This window comes from Narcine bancroftii, chromosome 3, assembly GCF_036971445.1.
Source record: "Narcine bancroftii isolate sNarBan1 chromosome 3, sNarBan1.hap1, whole genome shotgun sequence".
In the NCBI taxonomy this organism is placed as follows: domain Eukaryota; kingdom Metazoa; phylum Chordata; class Chondrichthyes; order Torpediniformes; family Narcinidae; genus Narcine; species Narcine bancroftii.
The window spans coordinates 20059764-20071659 of NC_091471.1; the positions used below are offsets into that span (position 1 = coordinate 20059764).

The 11896-nt window shown below is 42.5% G+C and overlaps 1 long non-coding RNA gene across 1 annotated transcript; it reads left to right on the plus strand.

The window, feature by feature from the left end:
* The first annotated feature begins 6641 nt into the window (after positions 1-6641).
* Positions 6642-10793, plus strand: LOC138756066 (uncharacterized). Its single transcript, XR_011352714.1, has 3 exons — positions 6642-6791; positions 9747-9823; positions 10623-10793. It is a non-coding gene; the product is annotated as an uncharacterized lncRNA (long non-coding RNA).
* Positions 10794-11896: the final 1103 nt, after the last annotated feature.

An 11896-nucleotide genomic window follows, 5' to 3' on the forward strand; every position in this document is an offset into this window, starting at 1 on the left:
ACGGTTAGAAGGCTGGATGGGCTGGAGTTCGTTAAATGTGTTCAGGATTGTTTTCTAAATCAGTTAGTAGATGAACCGACTCGGGACGGTGTAATACTGGATCTCCTGTTAGGGAACGAGCTAGGTCAGGTAGCGGACATTAATGTTGGAGAACCAATTGGGTCTAGTGATCATAATTCTGTTAGTTTTAGGGTAGTTTTAGGGAAGAGCAAGGAGAGGCCTAAAGTTGAGGTTCTGGATTGGAAAAGAGCAAGTTTCGAAGGAATAAGAAGGGATTTGGGAAGTATTGAGTGGGACAGGATATTTTCAGGTAAGGATGTTAATGAAAAATGGAGGATATTCAAAAAAGAAAGTTTGAGGGTACAGAGTAGTTATGTCCCAGTGTGGATCAAAGGAAAGGCTGGAAGTCATAGGGAGGCTTGGTTTTTGAGGAATATTGGAAATTTGGTTAGGAGATAAAGGGAGGTGTACAAGAGGTATAAAGAGCAGGGAGCTGAGAAGTTGAAGGAGGACTACAAGGAGTGTAGAAGGAATCTTAAGAAAGAAATTAGAAAGACCAAAAAAAGGCATGAAAGAGGCTTTGGCTGACAGAGTAAAAATAAATCCAAATGGTTTCTATAAGTACATTAAAAGTAAAAGATTAGTGAGAGATAAAATTGGACCCCTAGTAGATAGCGAGGGTAGGCTGAGTGAGAAGTCTGAGGAAAGGGGGAAATTTTGAATGATTTCTTTGCCTCGGTATTTACTAGGGAAAAAAATATTGAATCAGTTGAAGTAAAGAAAAATAGTGGGGAGGTCATGAAGCATATAAGGATAACTGAGGAGGTAGTGATGGCTGTGTTAAAAAAGATAAAGGTGGATAAATCTCCCGGACTGGACAAAATATTCCCTAGGACACTCAGGGAGGCTAGTGGACAGATAGTGGGGCCATTAACAGAGATATTTAGGATGTCACTGGCCACGGGGGTGGTACCAAAGGATTGGAGGGTGGCGCATGTGGTTCCTCTGTTTAAGAAAGGATCCAAATGCAAACCTGGGAATTATAGGCCTGTAAGTCTGACGTCTGTGGTGGGCAAGTTGATGGAAAGTGTTCTGAGGGATGCTATTTACAAATTTTTGGAGATACAGGGATTGATAGGGAGTAATCAGCATGGTTTTGTCAGGGGTAGATCATGCTTGACAAACCTGATTGAGTTCTTCGAGGGGGTTACAAAAAATGTTGATGAAGGGAAAGCTGTGGATGTTGTCTATTTGGACTTTAGTAAAGCTTTTGACAAAGTTCCCCACAGGAGGTTAGGAAAAAAGGTGGAGGCATTATGTATAAATAAGGAGGTAGTGAAATGGATTCAGCAGTGGTTGGATGGGAGGTGTCAGAGAGCAGTGGTAGAAAATTGTTTGTCCAATTGGAGGCTGGTGACTAGTGGAGTTCCTTAGGGTTCGGTCCTGGGTCCACTATTATTTGTTATATATATTAACGATCTGGATGTAGGGGTGGAGAATTGGATAAGCAAGTTTGCGGATGACACAAAGATTGGTGGTGTTGTGGACAGTGAGGTAGATTATCGTAGATTAAAAGGTGATTTAGGAAGGCTGGAGATGTGGGCTGAGAAATGGCTGATGGAATTTAATACAGATAAATGTGAGGTGCTACATTTTGGAAAGGCAAATTTAAATAGGTCATATACATTGAATGGTAGACAACTGAGGAGTGCAGAGCAACAAAGGGATTTAGGAGTTATGGTAAATAGTACCCTCAAGGCTGATACTCAGGTAGATGGTGTGGTGAAGAAGGCATTTTGAATGTTGGCCTTCATAAATTGGAGTACTGAATTCAAGAATAGGGAGGTTATGATGAAATTGTACAAGGCATTGGTGAGGCCAAATTTGGAGTACCGTGTACAGTTTTGGTCACCAAATTATAGGAAAGATATTACCAAAATAGAGAGAGTGCAGAGAAGGTTCACGAGAATGTTGACAGGATTTCAGGGTCTGTGTTACAGGGAAAGGTTGTGCAGACTGGGGCTTTTTTTCTCTGGAGCGTAGAAGATTGAGAGGGCATTTGATAGAGGTGTTTGAGATTTTAAAAGGGACAGACAGAGTAAATGTGGATAGGCTTTTTCAATTAAGAAAGGAGGAGATTCAAACTAGAGGACATGGTTTAACATTGAAGGGGGAAAATTATAAGGGGAACATGAGGGGAAATTTCTTTACGCAGAGGGTGGTGGGGATGTGGAATGAGCTTCGGCAGACGTGATCGAGGCGGGATCATTGGTTACATTTAAAGAAAGACTGGATCGTTACATGGATAGGAGGGGACTAGTGGGGTATGGACCGGGTGCTGGTCAGTGGGACTAGGAGGGTGGGGATTTGTTACGGCATGGACTAGTAGGGCCGAACTGGCCTGTTCTGTGCTGTAAGTGGTTATATGGTTATATGGTTATATGGTTAACTCAGTAGACACTCCCTCTGTAGCATCCTCCCTTTCTACATCCGTTATATTATCCCTGACCAGTTATGATACTCCCCCACCCCTCTACAACCTCCCATCCTTTTCCTTTTAAAATACCTAAGCACCAGTACCTGCATCAGCCAATCCTGCCATTCTGCCAGCCAAGTCTCCATAATGGCCACAACATCATAATTCCATGTACTGATCCATGCTCTACGTTCATCTCCTTTTTTCCTTATATCCCTAGGTGGATATAAATAGGTGGATTTCAAACTCTTTAATTTAATACATTTATATTTCCTCCCCTGTTTATCCTTCCTCTCAAATTAGAATACATTGCATCATGGTTTTGATCATCTGTACTCGCATTCTAATTCCCATCCCTCGGCCAAACTAATTAAAACCCTCCCCAACTGCTCTAGCAAACCTGCCTGCCAGGATATTGGTCCCGTTCCAGTTCAGATGAATCTATTCTTTTTTAAAAGGCCAAACCTTCCTCTGCTCCATACATACATCTGCCACAGCTTCCTTTTCCTAACCTTATTGGCACGTGGCATAGACAACTATCCTGAGATTACCACCCGAGGTCCAATTTTTCAGCTTCTTTCCTATATTCCCTGCTCAGGACCTCATCCCTACTCCTATCTATGTCATTCGTCCTCAAGTGAACCATGACATCTGACTACTCACCTTCCTACTTGAGAAGGCTGTGCACTAGGTCTGAGATGTTCCTGACCCAGGTACCTTGGAGGTAACATGCCATCCGGGAATCTCGATCTTGTTCACAGAACATCTTATCTGTTTGCTTAACTAATGAATCCTTAATCACTATAGCTCTCCTCTTCCCCAATCTTCCCTTCTGAGCCAAAGAGACAGCCTCTATGCCAGAGTTGTGAACATGATGACTTGTCCCTGATAGGTCGTTCTCCCCAACAGTAGCCAAAATGCTATAATTATTGTTGAGAGGAATGGCCACAGGGGTGCTCTGCCTATTCCCTTCCCTCTCCTAGCAGTCACCCAGTTACCTCCCTCTTGCCTCTTTGGGGGTGACTGTCTCTCTTTCACTACCTCTGCCTCCCAAATGATCCAGGCTTCATCCAGTTCCAAAACTCAGTCTCCAAGGAGCTGCAGCTGGATGCACCTCTTACAACTGTAGTCATCAGAGACATTTGTGCTGTTCCCAATTTGCCACACCCTGCATTCAGAGCACTCCATTGCCCTTGATGTCATTTCCATGACCTATTCTTGATAACACATAAAGATCTTACCTTGCCTTACCTTGCTCTCGGCCTCTTCTCCCTAAAGCCTCGTGAGCCAAAGACTTGAAGTCTCACTCCTACACTGATCCACTCACACACTGGCCACTCTACACTGACCATTCAGTTAAGCTTCCCCTCTTTTTATTTGGTACTGCCCCTTTTCTGCAGAACTTATTCCAACTAATCGTCATTTTGTTTTATCATTTAAACTGTCCTCCCCTCCCTTTTTAAGTTCACGGCCATGAAGAATGGTTATGACACTCTCTAGTCATAAGTGCAGCTCCCAACACTCACCAGTCATCATGTCCTGCTTCAGCTGTGCTCACCTTTGCTGTTAAGCATTCTTTAAACAAAATGTTCTTTCTTATCTGTTCTTCGGTGTCCTGATGGCTGTTTGGGAGCCTAAAGACTGCTCCCAGTACAGTGATTGCTTCCTTCTTATTTCTGAATTTCACCCACACTAGACATTCCTTCTTCAGTCTCCTCCCTTTCTATAGCTGTAATACTATCCCTGACCCTTCACTTACCTTCCATCCCATTCCTTTAAAAACACCTAAACCTCTGTACCTGTTTCAGCCAATCCTGTCCTTGTGTAAGCCAAGTCTCAGTAACTGAGTGGCACGGTTGGTGTAACGGTGAGCGCAAAGCCTTTACAGTACCAACGATCGGGACCAGGGTTCGAATCTCACACTGTCCGAAGGAGTTTGTACGTTCTCCCCATTTCTACATTGCTTTTCCCCAGTTTCCTCTCACTGTTCAAAACGTACCAGGGATGTTGGTTAACTGAGTGTAATTGGAGGGCACGGACTCATGAGCCAAGATGGCCTGTTACCATGCTGAATGTCTACATTTAAAAAAAATATTAATTCCACATACAGACCCATAGTCCAAGTTCATTTCCTTTATTCGAATACTCTTTGCGTTGAAATAGATATATTTTCAATTGATTATATTTATGCCTGACCTTCTTCATAAACCCACAATCATCCTTTCTACCTTCTGCCCTTTTCTCTGCACTCACATTTTGGTTCCCCTACAGAAGTTTCGATCTTGACCTCAGAACCTCCTATCTATTCGCCTAATATCAAATCCCCAATCACCACAGCTCTTCTCCTTTCCCCCTTTCCTTACTTAGCTGAAGGGCCAGAATCTGTGCCAGACACCTGACCACTATGACTTGGCCTGGTAGATTGTCCCTGCCAACCGTATCTAAAACAGTATTAGTAATGTTGAGTGGAATGGGCACAGGGGTGCTCGCTGCACTGAGTGCCTATTCCCCTTCCCTCTCCTAATCCAGTTATCCATCTCTTGCTTTTTGACAGACAGCCCTTTTTGGCCCAGAAGTCCATTCCATCTAATTACCTACAACCTCCGGTACATTTTTGAATGGTAGGTGGAAACCAGAGCCCCCACCCCTCCAGAAAACCCACGCAGATACAGGGAGAACATAAAATGTGTGGGATTCAAACCCCGGTCCCCAATTGCTGGCGCTGCAATAGAAAAGTGCTCCCAAATGTATCGATTACGGGCACTGTAACAGCATTGCGCTAACCATTGAACTAACTGTCCCATTTTTGGATGTGTCTGTCTCCCTATTGCTTCTGTCTATCACCACCTCTGCCTTCTGAATGATCTGAAGTTTATCCAGCTCCAGTTCCCCAACACGGTATAAAGCAATTATATTGATCACTCTTATCCTTCCCCAGCCTTCACTCTCTCACAGCCTGCAAGGAAATCTTGAAACACTAATTGAAATCATTATTAATTGCATTGGAGGAGGTTTATTTCCCATCGGACCAATAAAACATAAGGCTTATTTAACACAGAACACTGATACTCCTCGGCTTCTATATGAAATATGTTATGGGGTTATGGATCCTCATGTTAAAGGAATAGGCTGTCTCGTTAGGGAGAATGAGCTTTCAAGTAGTGTGCATGTTTAATCTTGCTGACTACACCAACAGTACTAAAGTACTTGGTGGAGGGAATAGAGGGTAGATGAAGGACAGTTTTCACTGGCAAATGGATGGAATCAGTGTCTGAATGTAAACTGGAAAAGCTGTGACTTGCAGGCATATAAATCACGAGCTGGAATGGACATGAAAAGCCACAAGGCTCCTTCCTTGCCACCAATATTCTCTGATTCTCTCCTTCTATTACTTAGGGAAGCTTTGGATGTATATGGGTCAAACTCAGACAAGTGAGATTAGCTCAGAAGATCAGCTTGATCTGAATGGATTAGATCAGTTAAAAGGCTGGTTTCTGTGCTGTGTAGCACATTCAATATAATCAGATTGAAATTTGGAGACACTTTACTCCATGTAGATTTCTGTTGCAACAAAGGCCAACAAGTGGCATTCAAAAGAGCCCACACATGATTTAAACCCCTCAGATTTTCTGTGGGAGTGCAGTGCTGGGAAATCCAATCTATGATCCAGTGAACGAGCTTCAAAACGGCCCCAAGCTGAAATGTTGACTGATCATTTCTACCCATGGATGCTGCCAGTTCGGTTGGGTTCCTCCACTTTCTCATTATTTGGTGAATTTTTTCTCAACTGTGCATGCTCAAATAGTTTACGTAAAGTCCGTTTGAAAGTTTCCTTGTTCCATCCTACTGGAAACTGCAGAATGAGAGAAAATACGAGGGAAATACGAGAGAAAAAATGTAACCTTTTCCACACTGTATAACTCTATTAATTATGAAACTGCTAAATTGTGATCAGGAGAACATTTTAAATTGAGACATACAGCACAGTAACAGGCTTTTTCAGCTCACAAGCCTGTGCTGTCCTGATTGACCTACAACCCCGGTATGTTTTTGAACAGCTTCAGAAAATCTCACGCAGACATGGAGAGAACATAATGCACATTGCTATGATTATACACCTACGTGCATATGATGTCACACACACTCAGTGTGATGATGTTGTCACTCTTAGAGACTGTACCGGGGAAAACCATCTTTAACTTGTATTAAACTGTGAAAGAAGCTTCACGTCCCGGTGTACTTATGTATTACTTAAACCATGAAAACAACACATGTGACTAGTCAAGTGTAAGATGCTCCTTGGCCCTTGTTGCAGGTGAACTTAAATTATTTTAAAGTTATAGAGTGTGTGTAGAAATTATCCATTGCCAATGTATCCATGTGGCTGAACAGGATACAAGACCTCAGCAGTGCTTTGTACAGTACTTCAACCATGGTGTCTACAGAATGTTGTGATTTACTTCTGACTGCTACAACTCTGTGAAAGCTGTTTGAGGGATGCCTGCCCCGAAGATGTTCTCCTTTGCTCTCCGAAGGGAGTTCTGTGGGATTCTCTCTCACTGCTCCTCAACTGTAACCCCTGCTGTTGTATCTTTGCTGTTACCACATAAAGGACACTGTTTGACCTGCTGAGCTGAGCTTCTCCAGCATTTTGTGTTTTTACTTCAACCACGGTGTCTGCAGAACTTTGTGATTTACTTCTGCTACATTTTGTGCTGGCTTGTTACAGCAAGGCCACAATTGCTGCATCTCATGGAATGTCAAAATCTAATGTGCATTGAAATCCACCCCTGGTTTAAAGTTTAGTTCAAATTTCAGATTTATTCTCAGTGTATACAACCCAGAGATTCTTTATCCTGTGGGCCAGCATTTCGACTTAATGGTAATGCATAAATAAAAACTGTGTTCAAGAAAAGGTATGTATTTGAAAAAGAGAAAAGTAGAAGTGCAAACAAAATGAGCAACACAGAATATAAATGTGCAAAATTAGAGTTCTTCAATGAGTCTCTGATTGAGTCTGTTTAGAAGTGCGATGGTGGAGGGGTAACGACTGTTCCTGAACCTGGTGGTAGAAGTCTTCTGGAACCTATATTTTCTCGATGGTAACAGCTAGAACAGACCATATTCCAGGTAGTGTGGATCATCGATGATTGCTGCTACTGTTAGGTCTGCTTTGTTCATGAATGAGTGAGACAAACACCAGGCTGAGTCGAAATCAGGGTTCTTTGTTCTTTATTACCGGATTGTAACACTTGCGACTAAACATGTTAGTCGGAGAATGCATTCTGCCGTTATCAGCAAAATGGTGATTTTTTATACCCTTGGATATGTGCTTAGAACATCATCATATCATTACTTGTCCAATGACTAAAACTGTTGCTATCCTTTCCCTGCTAGCTTCCTGCCTCTCAATCCATCAATGTCTCTCTTATCTTGTAAGTACAAGGATGCATTCACATCTTGTTACAGCCCTGTACATTCCCATCTCATGATGTTTTACCTAACAGGAGTACAAGGACACCTCCCCTTCTTGTTACAGCCTTATACAGGGTAACTCCCTACACATTCCCATCTCATGATGTTTTACCTTACACTACTCTCCGACAGCAGCGTTCCATGTCGATTTTCTCAACCGTGGGGAGAGTTTTGCTTGTGATGTACTGGACTGTGTCCACTACCTTTTGAAGTATTGGTGCTCCCATACCAGGTCGTAATACAACTAATCAGCAATACTTACTGACACTGCAATGTCCTTTGGTTCTAACTGCAGATGCTGGAATCTTAAGTGAATAAAGAAAAGGAGGACTCAACGGGTCTGGGAGTAGCCATGAGAGAAATGATCAGTCAATATTTTAGGTTGAGACCCTTTAGTGAGACATTTAACTAGTTACATTTCAATTAAGTAACATTCTTACAAACTCATCCCATATTCATCCCAAGAGGAAGTATTTGATTCTGGAGAGACCAAAACCAAAATATTGACTGACCATTTCCTTGTTCAAATAAGTAATTAGACTTTCTTGAAGGATGTTAATTATATAATGCTATTGATTCTGCTTTGTGTTGGTCTATTAACCTTGAGCCTTGAAAAACTGGAGAGTATTAAGCACATGGTGGCCACTGAGGTTGAGGACAGAGGTAACCCCAACAGCAAGGGTCCGTATATGATTAGCACCCATTTATGGAAAAAATGTAACCTTTTCCACACTGTATAACTCTATGACGCCATGAAACTGCTAAATTGTGATCAGGAGAACATTTTAATTTGAGACATACAGCACAGTAACAGGCTTTTTCAGCTCACAAGCCTGTGCTGTCCTGATTGACCTACAACCCCGGTATGTTTTTGAACAGCTTCAGAAAATCTCACGCAGACATGGAGAGAACATACAAACTTCTTACAGACAGTATGAGATTTGAAGCCAATTCCAATTAAAGGCGCTGTAACGCTGTAACATGTTGTATTAACCGCTACACCAACCATGTCACCTGATTAATATGTACTTGGTGATCAGCTCAGAATTGATGGGATGAAGGACCTGTTTCCATTGCCTTTCTCTCTACATGGATTAACAAATTAGATGCAGGAAGGAAGTTCTCAGTGGTTGGGTTATCCAGATGCCAGAGCCACTATCTGAAATATTCTGCCTGGACACTTGCCAACCAGGTGGAATTAACGTCAACTCTTCTAGTTTCCCTGTCTCGGTTTCTTTCCCTATCCCTATGTGCTCTTTCCTTCAGCTCCTAACCCTCTTCCCTCTCCATTCAGAGAGCTACACCCTCACCCTATCACTTCTCAGCATTGTTCTCTTGCCTGTGCAACTCCACCTACCCCTTCTTCTCTCCTCTTTTCTCTTCCTCCCACCTTTTTATTCAGGAAACTGTCTGCTATTGGCTCAAAACCTGGATGAAGGACCCAGGCCTGAAATGTTGGTTATACCCCTTTGCTTGCTCTAGCTGTTACATGACTTACTGAGTTTCTCCAGTACTCCAGTGAATTGCATTGCAATCTCATCCCTGTTTAATTGCAAGCCATTTATGACAGAGATGAGAAGAGATTGCCCATAGTGTGACAAACCTGTGGAATGGTTGAACATTGAACAGCAATTGAAGTAAGATCATTAAATATATTAAGGAGTTGATACTTTTCTCAGAGCTGGAGGGATTAAGGAAGGAAAACTGCAACAGGGTACTGAATTTGTATGATGTACAAAAGCAGACCATGTTCATTGCGTTGAATGACCTACTCCTGATATTTTTCTGTTTTTAGTTCCATGAAATGTTCCTCAAAACCAACCATTGAGGGGGACACTTTGAGATTTATTAAATCATGAGGGTATATATAAGGTAAGTTGTCAGAGTTTTGTTCTCAGTGTAAGGGAGTCTAAAACTAGAGGGTATAGAACCATGGGACACTAGAGCACAAAAAAATATACAGCCCCTTGGCCCATCCAGTCTGCGCCAAACTATTCTCAGCTTAAGGTGACTGGAGAAAGATTTAAAGGGGACCTGAAACCTGAAAGACATATTTATTTCAAGCAGAGGGTGGTGGGTATGTGGAACGGTTGCCTGAGAAAGTGACAGGCATCGGTCTGATTCCAATGTTTAAAAGACATTCAGACAAGTAATTATAATATTTCCCTAGATTCTCCCAGCAAAGCGCAGTAAGAAATCCCCATTAAAATATTAAAATTCTCCCTTCCCGTTGAGGGTTTCTGCCTTCACTTGAAACTGCAAAGCCATTCAGTGTACATTGTTGCACAACTGAGGCCTGTCAGCCTCATCACCTAATGGGTGGCTGGCGACAGGAATATCTTCTCTGAAGAGGTAGAGGAGGCAGATGTTCTCACAATACTTCAAAAGCTTTTAGACGAGTACTTGAATTGTCAATGCATCAGAGAGAGATAATTGGGATTGGTGTGCATTGGTAGCTAATGACCAAACGGTCTGTTTCCATCCAACTCTCTTGAATCTGTGAGTGCCTAGAAGTACCCAACTTGCAATAAAGCCTTTTAAGCCTGTCTCCTTCACATCTCCCCTTCAATGGAACAACACTATTTGCCTCAATCATATTCTCCACAATCTGTGAGAAAACCAAAAAATATCAGCATTTATATTAATTAGCTTTAATTCTGTCCATCTATAGGTGGCCTTCCAAGATTCAAGTGGATCAGGTTGCAGTGGAAGCGTTTGTCAGCACAGATTGTGAACTTTCCATCAAACTCCAATGAAACAGACAGTGATTAAGAATTCAGAAATTCTGTCAATTCACTCCCAGCGATGGACAGGAGAAAGCTAATAAATGTGGTTGCTTGAAGATTGTTTAATGTAAACAGTGATTGATGGAAGAGCTTTCTGCTAATGGGGTGTTTTGTCTTTGAGAGTCAGTACTGTGTACCCAGGCAGCCGATGAACTATAAACTCACAATGTTGGACCACAATAGCAGTAAATTCAAACAAGCTCACATTCGTGCCAGAGAATCTTCGGAACCACTCCACCATCAAATTTTTGTTGCCTTATTAGTTTGTACTCACTAAAGACGACAGGGATGAGGCCAAACCCCAGTGTCACAGGTTGAACAGATGCTTCATTGCCCAAGATTCAGACCTTCCTCAGCCTGCCCGGTCGGTGCATTTGCTTCCCATCTGGCATTCGTGCACCAGGTGGAGGTACATCCCCTGCTGAGAATGACTGGACTTAATAATTCAGACTCCTGCAAGAGCAGTGGTTTTCAAACTGCCCACCTAAACACACATTCCATCTTCAGTTACCTCTATGCTATCGGTGCTCTGTGATTAGTAAGGAATTACTGAAGGTGATATGTGAGTGCGAATAAAAAGTTTGAAAACCACTGTTTTAATCATACCTAACTGACTCATTATCTGCCCGGTTTCCTAACTCCAAAGGAAATGGACCAATGACAATTTTTCTCAAGCAAAATATGTAAGTAACAATTGGGTCTAGAGCAGTGATTCTTGACCTTCCCTTCCCACTCACAGACCACTTTAAGTAATCCTGTGGCTACCCAGGCGATCCCATCTTTTGCTTTGCTAGCATGGATGCTACATTGGTGACCCCAACATGTCCAAACATTCTGTGGACCCCACATCATGGATGCTGCAGCTGTAAATGCCCACTTTCTGGACACATTGTTTGCTCAGGCGGAGGCATAGTTTCCGATCAAACAGATTATATAAGACTCCACAAAATATTTTCACGTGGTGAGCTCTTTGGACCAAGAGATCACAGCCCAGGTAGACGACTTTATCCAGGCCTCACACTGCACTGAAAATTCTATTAATCAGTAAGTTCGGACTCTCCAGACATGAGAGGGCAACCAGGCTAATGCATCTGGATGGCCTTGGGAACAGGACCCCATCTGCCCTGATGGATGAGATGCTATCACTGGCAGAGAAACA